The sequence below is a fragment of the Lepisosteus platostomus genome, chromosome 9, assembly GCF_059453375.1.
Source record: "Lepisosteus platostomus isolate fLepPlt1 chromosome 9, fLepPlt1.hap1, whole genome shotgun sequence".
In the NCBI taxonomy this organism is placed as follows: Eukaryota; Metazoa; Chordata; class Actinopteri; order Semionotiformes; family Lepisosteidae; genus Lepisosteus; species Lepisosteus platostomus.
Genome location: NC_142619.1, coordinates 47,442,541 through 47,457,674, shown reverse-complemented (window position 1 = coordinate 47,457,674; position 15,134 = coordinate 47,442,541). Strand labels below are relative to the sequence as shown.

Sequence of the window (15,134 nt, the reverse complement as noted above, 5' to 3'; positions counted from 1 at the left end):
CCTTTAAGTTGTTTCCCTGACCAACATACCATATATTTTAAATTGAATATTATAGTGTTGGGGTTTTACCATATTTGAATTAATGAAAGTTGAATATTTAAATACCTCCTTAAAGAAAGGAGGTATTTCCTCCTTGCTTCACATTACACTTTTAAATCTGACATATTCAGATCAATCATAATATCTTTCAGCTGTAACTGACAGATCAGACCGATACTTTGCCAGCAGCAGAAGTGAGCTAGATTCAGTGATAAATATTTCTTACATTTTCTTTTGTGATGATATCAACTAATGTGTTTAATTAACAAAAAGTCCCCTCCAGTTCTTGTTGATGGCAAATATTATTTTCGTGCTAGGCTCCTAAACATCCAAGGAGAGATACACCTGGAAACAAGCACACAGCTCTTTGAATTGAAATGCATAATCTAAGAATCACTGTTTGGAAATATTTTCACAATCAACCTTAATAATGCCTCCAGATTTTATCATACCAAACATTTAATTATACGTTCAGAAGAAAATACCAGTTTACATTGAGACATTTCAACACTCATAGATTAAAACCTAAGGAGTGGAGCTTCTCCCTAAGTGTGTCTGAGTGACCACAGCTGTAGGAAGCATGTGATATAATGAGCTGCAGCTGTGGGTGGTCTTATATTTCCCTGCAGTAAGAGAGAGTGTGACAGGGAATCATCTCCATCCAGACTCCATGCAAAAGCATGTCTCCCAAGTCATATAGTAGTGCTTTATGTAGTCTCCCACAAGCAGGACAAGACAAAAGATCTAGCCAAAAATAGGGTAGTGCTAGTGCTAGTGCTAGTGTGAGTGTGAGGCTGGCTGGGCCAAAGCTGACAGAAAGACAGAAAAAGAGTAAGTCTGTGTTGGTCTGAGTGTGGCAGCAGCTTTTGAGTCTCTCTATGGACTATGTGCAGCAGCTGCACTTTCAGCAGGAGGTTGACGGTTGCTGTAGTTGTCTGTATAGTAATGCAAGCTTGCCAGTCTGCAGCATATAGGAGCAGATGGCTATATGTTATGAGTAAGTGGGATTGGTTTGTGTAACAGCCACTTTTTCAGCAAAAAGGTTAGCCCCTATGTGGCTGTATTGAACGGGAACCAGCAAGTAAAGCAGGCTGCAGCTTTTCCCAAAAGGAGAGTAAGTAAAATCTAGGAACCTGGAGAGGATCCATCCATAAGCATTTAATAACAATTCAGATCAGGGCTTACTAAGCTGTCTGTCATCCCCAAGTGAATGGAAGTCTATGTACTGTAAGTAAATGGTTTACATACGAGTTAAATGTAATGAATGATGTCTTAGTGAGAGACGTCTAGAGTGCAGGAATGTGGCCAGAGAGACCCTCACTCTACACATGAAGTACAGGCTGGTGAAAGGGTTCTGTCTAGCTACAGTCCTCTGGCTTGATTCTAAGCGATGTAGCCCTGCCCTATAGAGGATGTGAAAAGAGTGTTACCTCCTTTGAGTTGTGAGTGTGGAACACAGACTGGTGGGACATGAGCTAAGCTAATATTTCAGAGTTGAGTGTGAAGACAGGCTGACCAAGCACGAAGTAAGTGTAGCAGCCTCAGTCAACATGGAGATATTCCAAAGCTACTACCCAAAAGTGTCTTTGGGAAGAATGAGGAGTGTATAGTTCATGAGCCTGGGTTATAGGAAGCAAAGGGCTCAGCACCGTTTAGTAAGACCTCAAGCTTGACAATGGAGGAGGGAAGGACTGAAACGTGAGAGGATTACGACTTATGTGCTGCCACAGAGGGTGGTGTATTTGAAGTACTGTACATATCTCGGAGTCTGGGACACCACAAGTGAAGGGATCAGAGTGCCTTGGTGAGGTTAGAGGCAAGACAGAGCAAGCAGAAGAAAATGATACAGAGGTTTTCTCATCTGAGCAAAGCACACTTTGAGTAATAGTTAGTCCAAAGAGGGGTTGGGAAATTACTACTCCTGTTAGCAAAGCACATGCAAAAAGTGATAGGGTGTGTGTCAGTTGTCGTGGACCTGTCAGGATCATGCACTTAAGTGGTTGCCGCCCTGTGTGGCATTACAAAATCTACAGTATTTTAAAGATTCAAAAAAATTTAAATATGGTGACAAATTATTTGCACATGTAAAAATTAATTGCACCAAAAGGGAAATTTCTCGACATTTCACTCTCGCTGCCAATGGGCATTCAAGCACATATTCTTAATAAATAGAATATATATAGAAATAATGGACTCTGCATTATTTGTCATCTTGGAAAAGTTCCCTTCATATTGTATGAAGGTCTTAGGCAAATATCATTGCATTTCACAAACGCATATAAGATGAGGAACATCCTAGTTTTTACTGTAGTGAAAATCATCAGACAAGCGAAGGCTAAGTAGAGATAGTTGATCACCAGGAAAGGACTCAGAAATAGTGTATTTAAACATTCAGTCAGCAATGTAATTTTATCAAAATGTAGTTGTCAGACCCTGGACACAGGTTGCAATATTCTAGAAAGTGGCACAGGCACACACCAGTACTTCTTTTTATGAGCGTAATTCGATCCCAGAAACCCTTTCATGTTGTGAAAACTTATAGAAAGAAAACCCTATTTGCATTATTTCTCAGGGTGAAAAATTACAATCTGTTCCAGACCCCCCAAAAATGTAACCCCTTCTTTTACTTTTTCACCAAAAATAACTGAAATTGATACAGTTGTTTGGGGATTAAGTCATAGTGTAGGCTTAGCCAGACAGACCCAAGGCTGAGCAAATGGCATCGGGAGCAGCAGGGGTCAAGAGGGAATAACTCGGAGCTGAGTTGGAAGACAGTGCAGAAGAAAAAGTCAAGGCTCAATTTAAAAAACATGAAGGAAGGAAGACGGCATGAGGCTTGAAATGCTGAGGACAGAGTTGTTTGAACAGGAAAATGAGGAAATCGGAAGAAACCGTAATGAAAGAAAGATTCGGAAAAACAGAGATAGACTGAGAAGGAAAAACGTTGAAAAATGAAACCGAACACACAGGGACAATGTAGAAGCGATGTTGGTATTAGTAATGGCCCAGGGGTCTTTTGGTAAGTTGGCATCTTGTTGCATGAGAGGGGGTGTCATCGCCAGATGCAGAAGTATGCCAGATGACAGATGTTTGCTTATTATAAACTTCAGAGATATGTGGGGGGAAAAGAGCTTGTGCATCAGTGCCTTCTTTTAAAAAAGGTTTGCGAGAAGCTGGATATAAGTAGCATATCTTTCTCTTTTGTTCCATCTTTTCTTTTTCTTCTTTGTTATTTGGAGCATTGTTTTCTTGTAAACAAATAATGCGTGAGGCAAATGCAAGACACGTGGCATATTTTTGTTTTCTTTTTCTGGTTGTTTGGACCGTGGTTCTCGAACCATGAATGAATGAATGCAACGAAAATGCATAGTAACTTCCATACGGTAACACTAGCATGTTAACATGTTGCAATGTCATTGGCTGTGAGGCAGAGATTTAATGAATTCGGTGCCACATGGGGACCTACAGCAGGTACTTTATAGGCACAGATTCCACTGTAGAATTTTACGTAGTAAAGGCTTTAGGTCCTGGTAAGAGAACTTCACATAAGTTGAAACATGGAATTAGACTTTTTAGCAAATAAGTGCTGTATGTAAAACATGGGGTTGGTGGGGAGATAATATACAGTATATTTCTTCTTTGTTGTTGATTTAATATATTATTCATACAATTATTCATGCTATAATTGTTTTATTATTTGAGATGATATTTGTGTGTTATTCTGATGTTAAATAATAGTGTATTGCAGATGGTAAAGATTTATGTTTTAAACCAGATACTATATATTGATTGGCCATAATTGTTCTTTATTATTAAGGGATAATATATTGGACAGTAGTTATTCTGCTCATCATATACTGTACCTTTTATATAAACTGTACAGTACATAGTGTTAGGTTTACTATTAGCAATCTGTAATTCTTAAACATATGTAGATAAAAGAACATTTTTAAAGTAAAATTTGAAATCAATGTACCATAATAGTTGTAGTTTGTTTTACAAGAAGTAGCCTTATAGCTTTATATGATTAATTTCCTCTAGTTTCACATTTTCTAAAAGTGTGCTTTATGTTCTAAAAATATATTTTTTAACATCAACAGCATAATAAGCACTGTTGCAGTTACTTTTGTACACATATGGGATAGTGAACTATACCCGATATACACTGTCTAATATTATTCTACATGCTAAACTGTTTCATTGGTAAGTGTGATGCACATTTACCAGGACAGAGTTAAGTCAGAGGGCAGAAATGAGATCTATCTGATGTGCCACACCTCATGTCTGTTTGATCAATTGGAAACAAGGGTTGATTAAAGAGATCTTGAGCTTAAGGAAAATTGAGTGGCAATTTTGCCTTACAGACGTTTATATTAATATTCATTATGTTCATATGGACCACGGTACAGATTATGTTCTCAGGGACATGACCCCTGTGTGCAGAAAATCAAAACCAAAAGACAGCAAAGCAAACCCCAGAAAAGGGGTTGAAGCAAGGTAAATAACCTTTAGAAATCTGCAACATAAAATAGAAATATGAAGCAAAATTAGTATACTACTCTGTATATCTAGACCAGCATCTCTACAGTTTATGCTGCATATATTAAGAATTAAAAGTAAGCTGCACAGACATCAGTGGCCATCCCCCAAAAGCACATTTTGGACAGTGAAATAATTGTCTTGATTTTTATATTCATCCCATAATGTTCACAGAGAAACAAGACTGAGAACATAAAACATTTAAATGTGACTGAGCATGAACAAAAATGCTGCAGTTTGATGTCTTTCGAAGCTAAACAGATCATGAAATGTAACCAGCTGCTGTAACAGATGAAACACTCCTGAGGAGTTAGCATTATTTTCAGCATTTGAAAGTTCTCTAGAAAAGCAGTCTCATTTCGGAAGGATTTATTCAGGTACAGCTTTAAAAGCTTTGGAAATAGACCTGAAGTAAAACAAAAAGGAAACATTTTCAAAACAGACAATGCAATAAAAAAGACAATAAGATTGGAACACTGAGGTTCACCGTTTCAGGCAATTTGGCAAAATGATAATGTCTCTGTTGAGAAGCCAGAGATATAAGAATGAAGTTCATGCATATGAAGATCAGACTGCAATTGTGGCAGTTGCATTTGCATTTAAACATATTCACCAGTAATTCATTTTGATTACGATGTGATTATCTTACAATGGATGATAATTCTGATTTTAATTCATTGCTTGTTTGTGTGCATAATTGGGACTGTAATTGACCACATCCCTTGAGCAGGTAATTTCCTCATTTGAGTCATTATAAGCAAGATCTGATTGCATGACAAAATTGTTAACGGCCTTCTGTAGCTTGGTTCATTCTGTAATGTAAAAGCATGATATACTGTACATTGAAACCATGACTACAGTAGAATTATATATACAGGGATAAATTACTTCACATAAGTAATATATACCTACCTAATATACTGTATACCTAATTTACAGAGGCCTTTAAACATATCAAATATATATTTCATAGGACATAATGATCATGTTCATATATTAGACAGAACCTTTTAAAATTCAGTCTTTAAAATCTCAACAATGAGACCTAACATGAGTACATTTCTAACAATCAAGCCATTCTAAAGACACATTTGACACTACAGGAGAAAAATAAGGAACAACAGGAAGGCTTGCTAAATTTGGAAATATCTATAGGTGTGGAATTTTAAAAAGTCCGACTTCCAGAAATAATGAATGAGGTATTTCAACTTCCCCTTAAATGTATACAAATGTTTGAGCCAGCCCCAGTTCCTCAATAGGTTGTCTCTGCTTCCTCAATGTTGTGTGCAGATCAATGAAATTCACACCAAAAAACACAGTAAAAAAGTAATACTATAAGTTGGAAGATTTAGGTTATTTGAGAATTATTTCATAGATAATGTTTAAGTCCAAAGCTTTATTTCAGGAAATCTGTTGAACTTCTTCTATTTTCCAGTTGAATATCCCTTGTAGCAAATCCAGAACTCATTTAATCATTCAATAATACTTAGGAAAAATACAAAGTAGTCACTCTAAATTTACATTACAAATTTCAGTGTCAGCTTCAACAGATACTAAGATGTTCCTGACAGATTTGCCTTTGGGATTAAACTATTGGTCAGCTCTACTGAGCCCACTGTAGCTGTCTGATTTCCTTCCTGATTTTCCTAGAAGTCCTCTCACAAAGCAGTTGACCGATTATTCTAAAATTAACACAGATTATTACAAAGCCAACAATTAAACACTGACTCCTCATATAATAGTCAATTTAAACAACACCAGATTGTGTTGTATACCTCATATATTTATGGAGATCTTAGATAGTTGAAGTACACATTTCTGCACAATTTGGACTTGTCCAGTCTGGATTCAGCAATACTCAACACTTATGGAGCATTTGTCAAAATTAGGGAAGTAATGACTCATCTTTCTGGAACACATCTTCTGTTGCCAGACAATGGCTTAATAAGTTGAAGCTCTAACATATAGTGTAGAGCAAAAAAACAAGTAATATCACATATATGTACTTAAAGAAAAATATTTTCATATCCTTTGTGACCATTTTACTTTTCTCTTGGTGGAGCTCTTGTTTTTCTATGATTTTGAGATATGGAATTTTATCTTTGCAACATGGATTCCTCAGGATGCCTAAATGGCCTCACACATGTAAAGTCACTGACACAAACAATGCTGAAGATTATGCATTCCCACTAACTTCCACATATGCAAGCCTTTTCATTCTACCAACCACAGTGAAAAGTAATGTGCCGATTTATTTTCCCAGGATGCTTTAGCTTATATATTGCTTGCAGATAACGTCTGTTCACATGTGCAAAGAAAGAAGCTGCCACTCACCTCTAGGCCAGACCATAAAGGGATGCACAGCTACTTCTGAGTAGGTCCAGAAATGCAGGAAAGTCCAGCAGGGCCAGCCAAGCTCATCTGAAATGGGTTTTGCATGTGTGTGTTTATCGAAAGAGCACATTACAGGAGATGATTTTAAAGATTACTGTTTGTGGCAGGCCAGCCACATTATTATATTGGGTTCAGCTGACCTGCAACTAGACATAAGGCCTCAATCACATGTTTGTAGATTCACATTAGGTTAATTAGTTAATTAATTAGATAAGTGGTGGAGGGTGAGAGGCACATTGTCACAAGGGTGTCAATTAACTTAGGCCTGCTATATAAAGAGTTCTATGGAAATAGCTGCTGTTGGGTTTGATGGAGTACTTTTTTTTCTTTGTGTTGCTACATGAATACATGTACAACAAGTTTGGTGTAAAAGGGATTTATTTTAAGGTGAATAAGCTAAACGACTGAAAGCGAAGCGAAATCGAAGCTGAGCCGAGCAGACCCGAAGTCAAGCGAAAAGCTCCTTCGTTCTGAAAACCTCCAAGTCAAATACTGAGTTCTGATTGGTCGAGAGTTAATTGATGACGTAATAGGGCAAGTTGGATGAATAAATGAACCAACAGGGAGGGAGAACAACCAAAGTTAGGAAGTGCGGAACATACAGTAGCACCAGAACAAACCCACATGGACCACACTAGGACGTAAAAAGGCAAAAAAAAAAGAAACTGACATATGAAAACTCTAGAGGAAAGGATCTCTTCATAATAGAACTGAGTTTACAACAGATATTCAAGTTCTAGGGTATTAATACAGACAACTTTCCCAGCATTCATCACACTAACTCCTCACCAAGTCCAACTCTACCATCAATGCAGCAACCTCTTGGTTTAGTAAGATGGTGGGGATCTCACTTCACCATCCACATGGCCAGATGGTTGTTCATCAAACAAAGTGGTCAATCCCAAAATATCCTTAAAGACTCTTTCCATAACCACATTCTAGCTGTATGAATTATATTCATTTTCTAGACTGGCAATACACTTTCAATTGCAAATCTCCTTTCAAGTTGCCACAAGTAGTGGCAAAAAAGTACAAAAAAGAAAATCAAACACATGCTTGAATTCACAAGGAAAAAGTCGTACAGACAAATCCATTGTGGATTCCTTAGCAGATCAGTGCTAATTTATCAGCATGTAACCTAGATACTGTAGTTGACCTCCACTGCCTACATTTAAGGCCTAAACACTTAGGCTGGACCTACAGTATAGTTACTGCCCTTCACACTCATCCCTCCATACTGTATATACTGTACAACACAGTTATCTCCAAAATGTCAGCTTGTCAGCAAAAACTGATAGAACGAAACTAAATGACCACAATCCAACATTAAATGAAATACTGTACATGTAAAATGTGATTTTTACAAATGGACAACTGGACGGTTGAATTTAGGTACTTTTCAGACTTTGGCACTATACAGTAAATTGCCAACTACTGTAACAGTGTGTTACCAGTAGAATTTACCAACACTTATTTTTTATGCAGTCTATTACAGTATGTTCAAATATATTATGAAGAAGTTATGTGGAAAAATAAAATTTACATGGCCTCTATAGTACATGCAAACAATGAATATAACATAAACAAAAATTTATATTAATTATATGTTAGAAATTATTAATTAACAAAGCTTCTGTAGTCCAAGATAGAATAATACTCAAAACTGTAAAAGCAAGATACAATAGAGCATCAAGCTGTCTGGTGATATCTATACTGTGCATAAATATTGCACGAAAATAATATGCAATGATGTAAATCAAAATAAAATGATTGTATGAAATGTTATGATTTCATAATTTATCATTTTTTTTACAAATTATGCATTCAAAATATTATTCTACACCATAGCTAGTATAATACCCTTGCACTTTTTTAAGATAGTTAAGCAACAACAATAGAGAGGAGCAAAAAATTAAAATAAGAGAGCTACACACTTGGAGCTTCTATTAGTGGGGAAAGTTCACTCATCTAACAAAAATACAGTAGGTATGTCCTGTATATGTACCACTTATATTAGCAAGTGCTCATAAGTAAAGTTGTCCTTTAACAAGGGATGAGTGTATTAATTATTTTCACAGCATTGGTTATTTCCAAATTTTAAAAGCTTGGCAAATGCTCTAGCAAAACGACATTTTGTTATTATACAGTTATTACAGTTTGCTATCATTTCCATATGCATGTTGTACGTATGTGTCACGTGAATGTTCACTTTTACAGTGTATATTCAAATGTACAAAAAGACGTTGAGCATGATCAGTGAATTTCTTTTATTTTAGTAAAAAAACTTGTAATAATGGGGGGAAATAATGATAATATGACCTTAAATTTGATTTAATTCCTCTTGCATTTCCTTGTACTTTCTAAGGCACCAGTGGATGCAGTTAGTGACCTAGGGTTTAGTTGTCATGGTTACCAGTAACATTTCTCTGTGGAGTTGGGTAGCACTTTGAAACTATTTGCTCCTTAAATTTTACAAGAAAGTCTCTTTACTTACTTTCAGAAAAGCATTTCTCTTTACAATCACATTTTTAAGGAGTTTTGGGATAAGCGGACTGGATGACATTGTTTCACTCACCTTTCAGAGGTTCTTCTCATTGTTATTTTTTTGTAATTATTATAAAGGTAGATTTATGTCTGAACTCCGATTTGTCTGTTTAGTTCTGTTCACGTGTGTTTTGTCATATAAAAAATTAAAAGAAATACAGAATTTCAATTTGTCATTAATCTGTTTTGCTAGAAAAACCCTGCATCATTTGGAAATATGCCTTCTGCCCCACCAAATACCAATATCATTGTTTTGTTTTACTGTCTTGTTGATTGCAGTTTCTGAAATTCTGTAGAAGAGCTCAAGGTTTTTGAAATGCATCTGTTCTATTGTAGACAATATTAAAACATGTTCAGAGATGTATACTACTGTACATCTAAAACTTTTGCACATGCAGTAATACAAAGCATACACGATGCTGGATGTTAACATGGCACCACATTATCTTTTTTATTCTCTCCCAATTAATTATATAATTCGTATAATAAACTTCATTAACATACAGTAAGCAGTGCTCCTCCCAGTATGGTAGAGGGTGAGTACACATACTCTGGGGGTTCTTGGTCCGCTCAAAGTCAACTCACCAGGGCAATTCAACTAGAGGGAACTATTTTCCTCTGTAGGCCTCTTCACATGGTAAGGTCCCGTTATAGGAGATATAAATAAGCCATGAAGACAAAGGGTGATAATTATTGTTTTTTCGGTTTTTAGATGTTAAACATCCCTAATTGTAGCTGTGACATCAGCCATGACTTTTACTGTCTTGCATAACGTGAACTATCAATTATTTAATAACCCCCAAATTGCCTCAACCAAATGCCAATTACTAGGTCTTACATTAAGACAACCATGCAACATTATATAGCTAGGAAGTACTGTACATAACCAATGCAAATACATACAGCAACATAATAAAGCATGTATTTGTAGTGATAGATGATAAATAATTTATAAATTACTGTATGTTCTTACCATACCCATATATTATATTATATACCCATTGCTGCTACTATTTAGATAATGTAAATCATCCCTCTGTTTATACCTTATGGTGCATTTTTATATGGGAAATCTATGCACAGAATAAGATTAAATTTACACAAGACAAGTTTTTTGAAAACCGCTGTTGTTTCAAATAGGTGATATATACAGTAATAGATACTTTGCTTGTTTGAAAAGTAAAAATACTTTTATTGCATGAAATTCTGAGGGTTTACTCCTGTATATTTGGGGATTAGCTATACAGTATTCTTGGTTATCACGATGAAGTGGTGATTTTAGCTTTGAAATTGGTTCAGTAATTCTACTGAATAATTAAACACATAACAAAGAAGAAAATACATTCATTATCTAATGAAGTACCCTCTCTGTGAATATATGATATACTGCAAGACTGTATTCCCTCAGGTTTGTTCTGTCTCGGTACCAAAATGTGGTTATCATTGCTATCTACATAATGTGTGAATATTTCATCTGTAAGCTTGAGGCCTCATGTTTTATTGAGAAATTTAGTGGCATCAGCAGAATGCAATACATTATGCAGTCTTTTTACATCACAGACAATGAAAGTTGTTTCTTATATATCACATTTGGTAAAAGTCCTTCCTTAATGTTTTGAACCATTTGCAGTCTGGCATTCCTAACGGAGACACAAAAAAACTAGAATGGACCACCTAGAATGTATGCTGTTTTAATTTTACATCAGGTTTTCATAAAACTCCATGAAGCAGAACTTGAAGAACACAGGAATAAACAATGCCCTCCTAAGAATATTTTTTTTGTCATAGTCCCAGTGGGATCTGAATGTGCTCTTTAAATGTTCAGTGAAAGTGGTGGTACCAGCAATATCACATTCTTCTCAGCAAACAAAGCAACTATTATGCTTGTTACAGAACATTTCCAATATAACAAGAAAACAGCAGGGGGAAAAATGGTGTTTCTGCACTGGTCAATATCAGTCTAGCTCTGTGGTAATAGAAAATTTGTGGATGCACTGTGTGGAAAGACCAGCACAGTTGGTAAGGAATTTTAAAATAATCCTTGGGCCATGCACACATTGGAAACCTTTATGTTCTGCTTATTTTTTGTCGTAAGAATTTACTAGTTCTGTTCTGCTGTCATTGTAGAAATTTTAAAGATGATGTGGGGTTTAATCCTGTTAATCTATGAAAAGGATTAACTACTAAATGATTTTTATCTACACCACATTTATATAAATGCCATGTCTATGTGTTGGATTACCAGAACTGAAGAGAGAACTTGGTTTTCTTGTAAATTTGGAAAATATTTGTTATTTTGCTATTTAATTACTGGTATCCACCAAGCTTTTGTCACCAAACAGATAATAATAGTATTAATAATAACTGAGGAATTTAAACATATACAGTATTTATTTTAGCCTGGACTGTATAATAACATTCAATGTGACCACCCAAAAAAACAATGCAAAGTCCTTTGCATGGAAATGATGCATAACAGTTTTCATGAACTGTTAATAAGAATAAATGGCTTATATGAAGCTTGGTGGGTTTTATCTAATTTCATCTGCCTACAAGTAATTGCGAGTTTAGCTGCAATTCGTTTCCTTCTGGTAGAGTTTGTTGTTATTAATCTGTACAAGACTGAATTCACTGGACAGGAATCTTGAACTTTCTATCGTTGAGTGAATGGAACGGAAAGTGATTGCATCAGGATGTGCCATTACATTTTCCCCCAGGTGTACAGTAGCTTTTTTTTCCCATTACTTAACACAAGAAAAGAAGATTAGAATTTGAGTGTGGCAATCAGTATAATTCTGTTCTATTTAACACAATTGAATGAGGATAAGGAAACTTTGATAACATAAGAGAGTTTACTGGTGCATTATCACAAAACAAAATTTGTTGTTTTGACAGTTTGTGTGTATTGTTGTGATCCCCACGAGCTAGATTCTCTGATCTCAGACAGAGCTGAGCTGTTTTAGGCTCAAACTGTAATTTGAAAGTAATCCACAAATTAGTGTGATTGAGTGTGAAAGCAAAATCTAAATTGTAAAGTGGTGGAAATCCCTTGTCTATCTAAAGCCTTTCATGCTAATTTATGGGTTGTAAATGAAGCTATGTGGTCAGACCCAAGATTCAGAGAGCTGTCACAAACTCTTATACAAGCATCCCATCTAAACTAAAAGAAAAGTTGGCACTCAATGGTACAAAAAGACCTTTCCCTTTAAGTGAGGAATGATGGAATTTTGCACTATAAGACCTTTCACAAGTTGAGGGTAGAATCCAAATTTTCTGGAACACTTTGTAAAGATTGAAACTGACACACTAAATGTATTTGTTCATGAGTATTTAGTAAATGAATCTTCAATCATCTTGTATTTTTGCCAAATCTTATTCCAAATGCATTGCTTATCCTGGGAGTCCATTATACATAGTTGTATTTCAAGTATAGATGACCTGGAGAACCATAGATACTGTAATGGTTGTGCTATGACATTGAAATAAAAGCTATATGAACACCAGACTACTGTACATCAAAATCTTTGTCTGTTGCCTTTGAATTTTGAATTTATGTCCATTACATAACACACACATTTGTTTTGTGATAGATCAATTATTAAGGGAACTTTTGAAAAGCATACTACAGTACTGCATATGTTGTGTTGTGTTTTACTTTGTTTTTGATACACCATACAGACCCATAACTCCCACCCTCAAAATCGGGCAAAACACAAGAAAGAAGTAGAGGTATTTTAAATTTCTGAGAGCAAATGTGATTGTAATTACAAAAAGGAAATATGAAAATAAAAGATGCCCTCAGGCAGTGATTCTCAGTCAGCAGATATCATTGGAAAAAAATAGGTTACCTCATCTGTCTTTCCTGTCTCTCATGAAGCATAAGGACTCCATCAGGTTCAAGAGTGATACAACTGGAAGGGCTATGCAGCAGTGCTTCTCGATTCTTGCATGAAATTTGACATTACTGAAACATGAGCTCTTTTCTGATAAATAAGAGGTCTTAAATACATGTGTATTCTTTCTTAGAGACAGTTAATTTTCCCGATGAATGGGAAAGTAATTTCTCCCTAACTGAGAAACAGAATGTTAGAGATGTTGTGCCTAAAAATACAGTAATTGGGGAAAAAAGGTTCCTGATAGCTGGAATAAAAAAGCTTTCATTCACGCCATTAAATGGCACATATTTAAAATATAAATGTTAGATTTTTTAGAACAGTGATGCAGTGATGAAAAAAGCATGTTTTTTTCTATTTTTAAATTGTGTGTGTGTTTTCAGATGACAAGAAAAGTAGCATTTTAGCTTTATTTTTAGAATTTGAAAACCACAGTTTTGAAATGTTCTAAAATGTCAAGCGACCTGGTGATATTATATACAGTACAGTACATATTGTAAATTGCCATAATTAAGCCTTTTCCAAAGATTTGATTTAACTTCAAAAACCCTGCAGTATGTAAGTTCAGTACATATAATGTATATAATATGGTATTAACAAGGAGAAAGAGATTTAAAGTGCCCAATTTGTCATGCAGAATGTGGTCAGAATCAACAACAGCGTGACAGCAGAGCTGGTTTTTCTTGTGCTTCTCAGTGCAATACCATAAACCACACTAAAGAGAATGTTTCTAATTTGTGAAATCAAGCAGGAGAGGCCTGGATTTTCACAATAAGACAGCAAAATGTCTTTACTCCTCGTTGTCTCTTCTCACCATCAAGATGGTCTTGCTGACGTACACATGCAATTGAGGTGAACCTCAGAACAGCTGAACATCATCTCCCTGCACCTACAGTAAGTACACACGAGTGGTGATGTACGGCATGCAGAGATTCCTTTCTGGCCAAAAGAAATGAGGGATTTTAAGAGGTCTGTTCAGGCACATGCTTGGCAAAACACTTGAAAGCTGTTCATGGCATGTACTCTTCTCTGTAGAGTTCAGAAGTCAAAGCATTCAGGTCCTTTCTCTGATATACTGTATAAAAAAAATAGGAATGAGCTTGATCAAGCCTGTTTGGAAGCATTAGCTTGCTGAGAGCCAACTGTCCAGGACCAATATGTTGAAATTAACGGAAGCCCTTGCACGGGTAAGGGGAGAGGGAAGGTATTTTCAATTTAGTGCCAAAGAAGGCTGAAGTTTGATGTGTTGTAAAAGGGTATTCAATCAAGTGCTGTACTAAATAATCACTGATTGTCTTGTTCTCCACTCCAAGGTGTTACACTGTTTTATCTTTAAAAGAAAATATATACAATTAAAGTGAAAATTGAAAAAGAAAGAATATTATGTTATACAGTACTTGGTTTTTATAATTATCTGAAAGTAAAAGATGATTTGTAGACCTTAAAATAGATTTTATAACGTTATAATAGTGGCAAGAGAATTGTTCAAGAAATGTGTTTAGAGAACTTTGATGTTCTGAGTTGCACTGTGAATCAGTGAAACTACAGTATGACTGTACAGTAGGTCATCTCGGCAGATTACACAACTAAGGTTCAGATTCCACGTGGGAGCAATGTTATTTACTTCCATAAAAATAAATTTAACTATAAAATGAAGTGACAGATGTACTTAGGAAAAGGTTCCGAAGTTTAAATATCTGTTTGTTAAAAAGCATTGTGTGGAAC

At 35.6% G+C, this 15,134-nt stretch overlaps 1 long non-coding RNA gene across 1 annotated transcript in view; it reads left to right on the top strand.

Moving 5' to 3' along the window:
• The window catches only part of LOC148655130 (uncharacterized), a 106,177-nt gene extending 91,875 nt beyond the window's left edge, over positions 1-14,302 (top strand). The window contains exon 4 of the long non-coding RNA XR_015941192.1: positions 14,231-14,302. This is a non-coding gene — a long non-coding RNA (uncharacterized LOC148655130). The remainder of the gene's footprint in view (positions 1-14,230) is intronic.
• Positions 14,303-15,134: the final 832 nt, after the last annotated feature.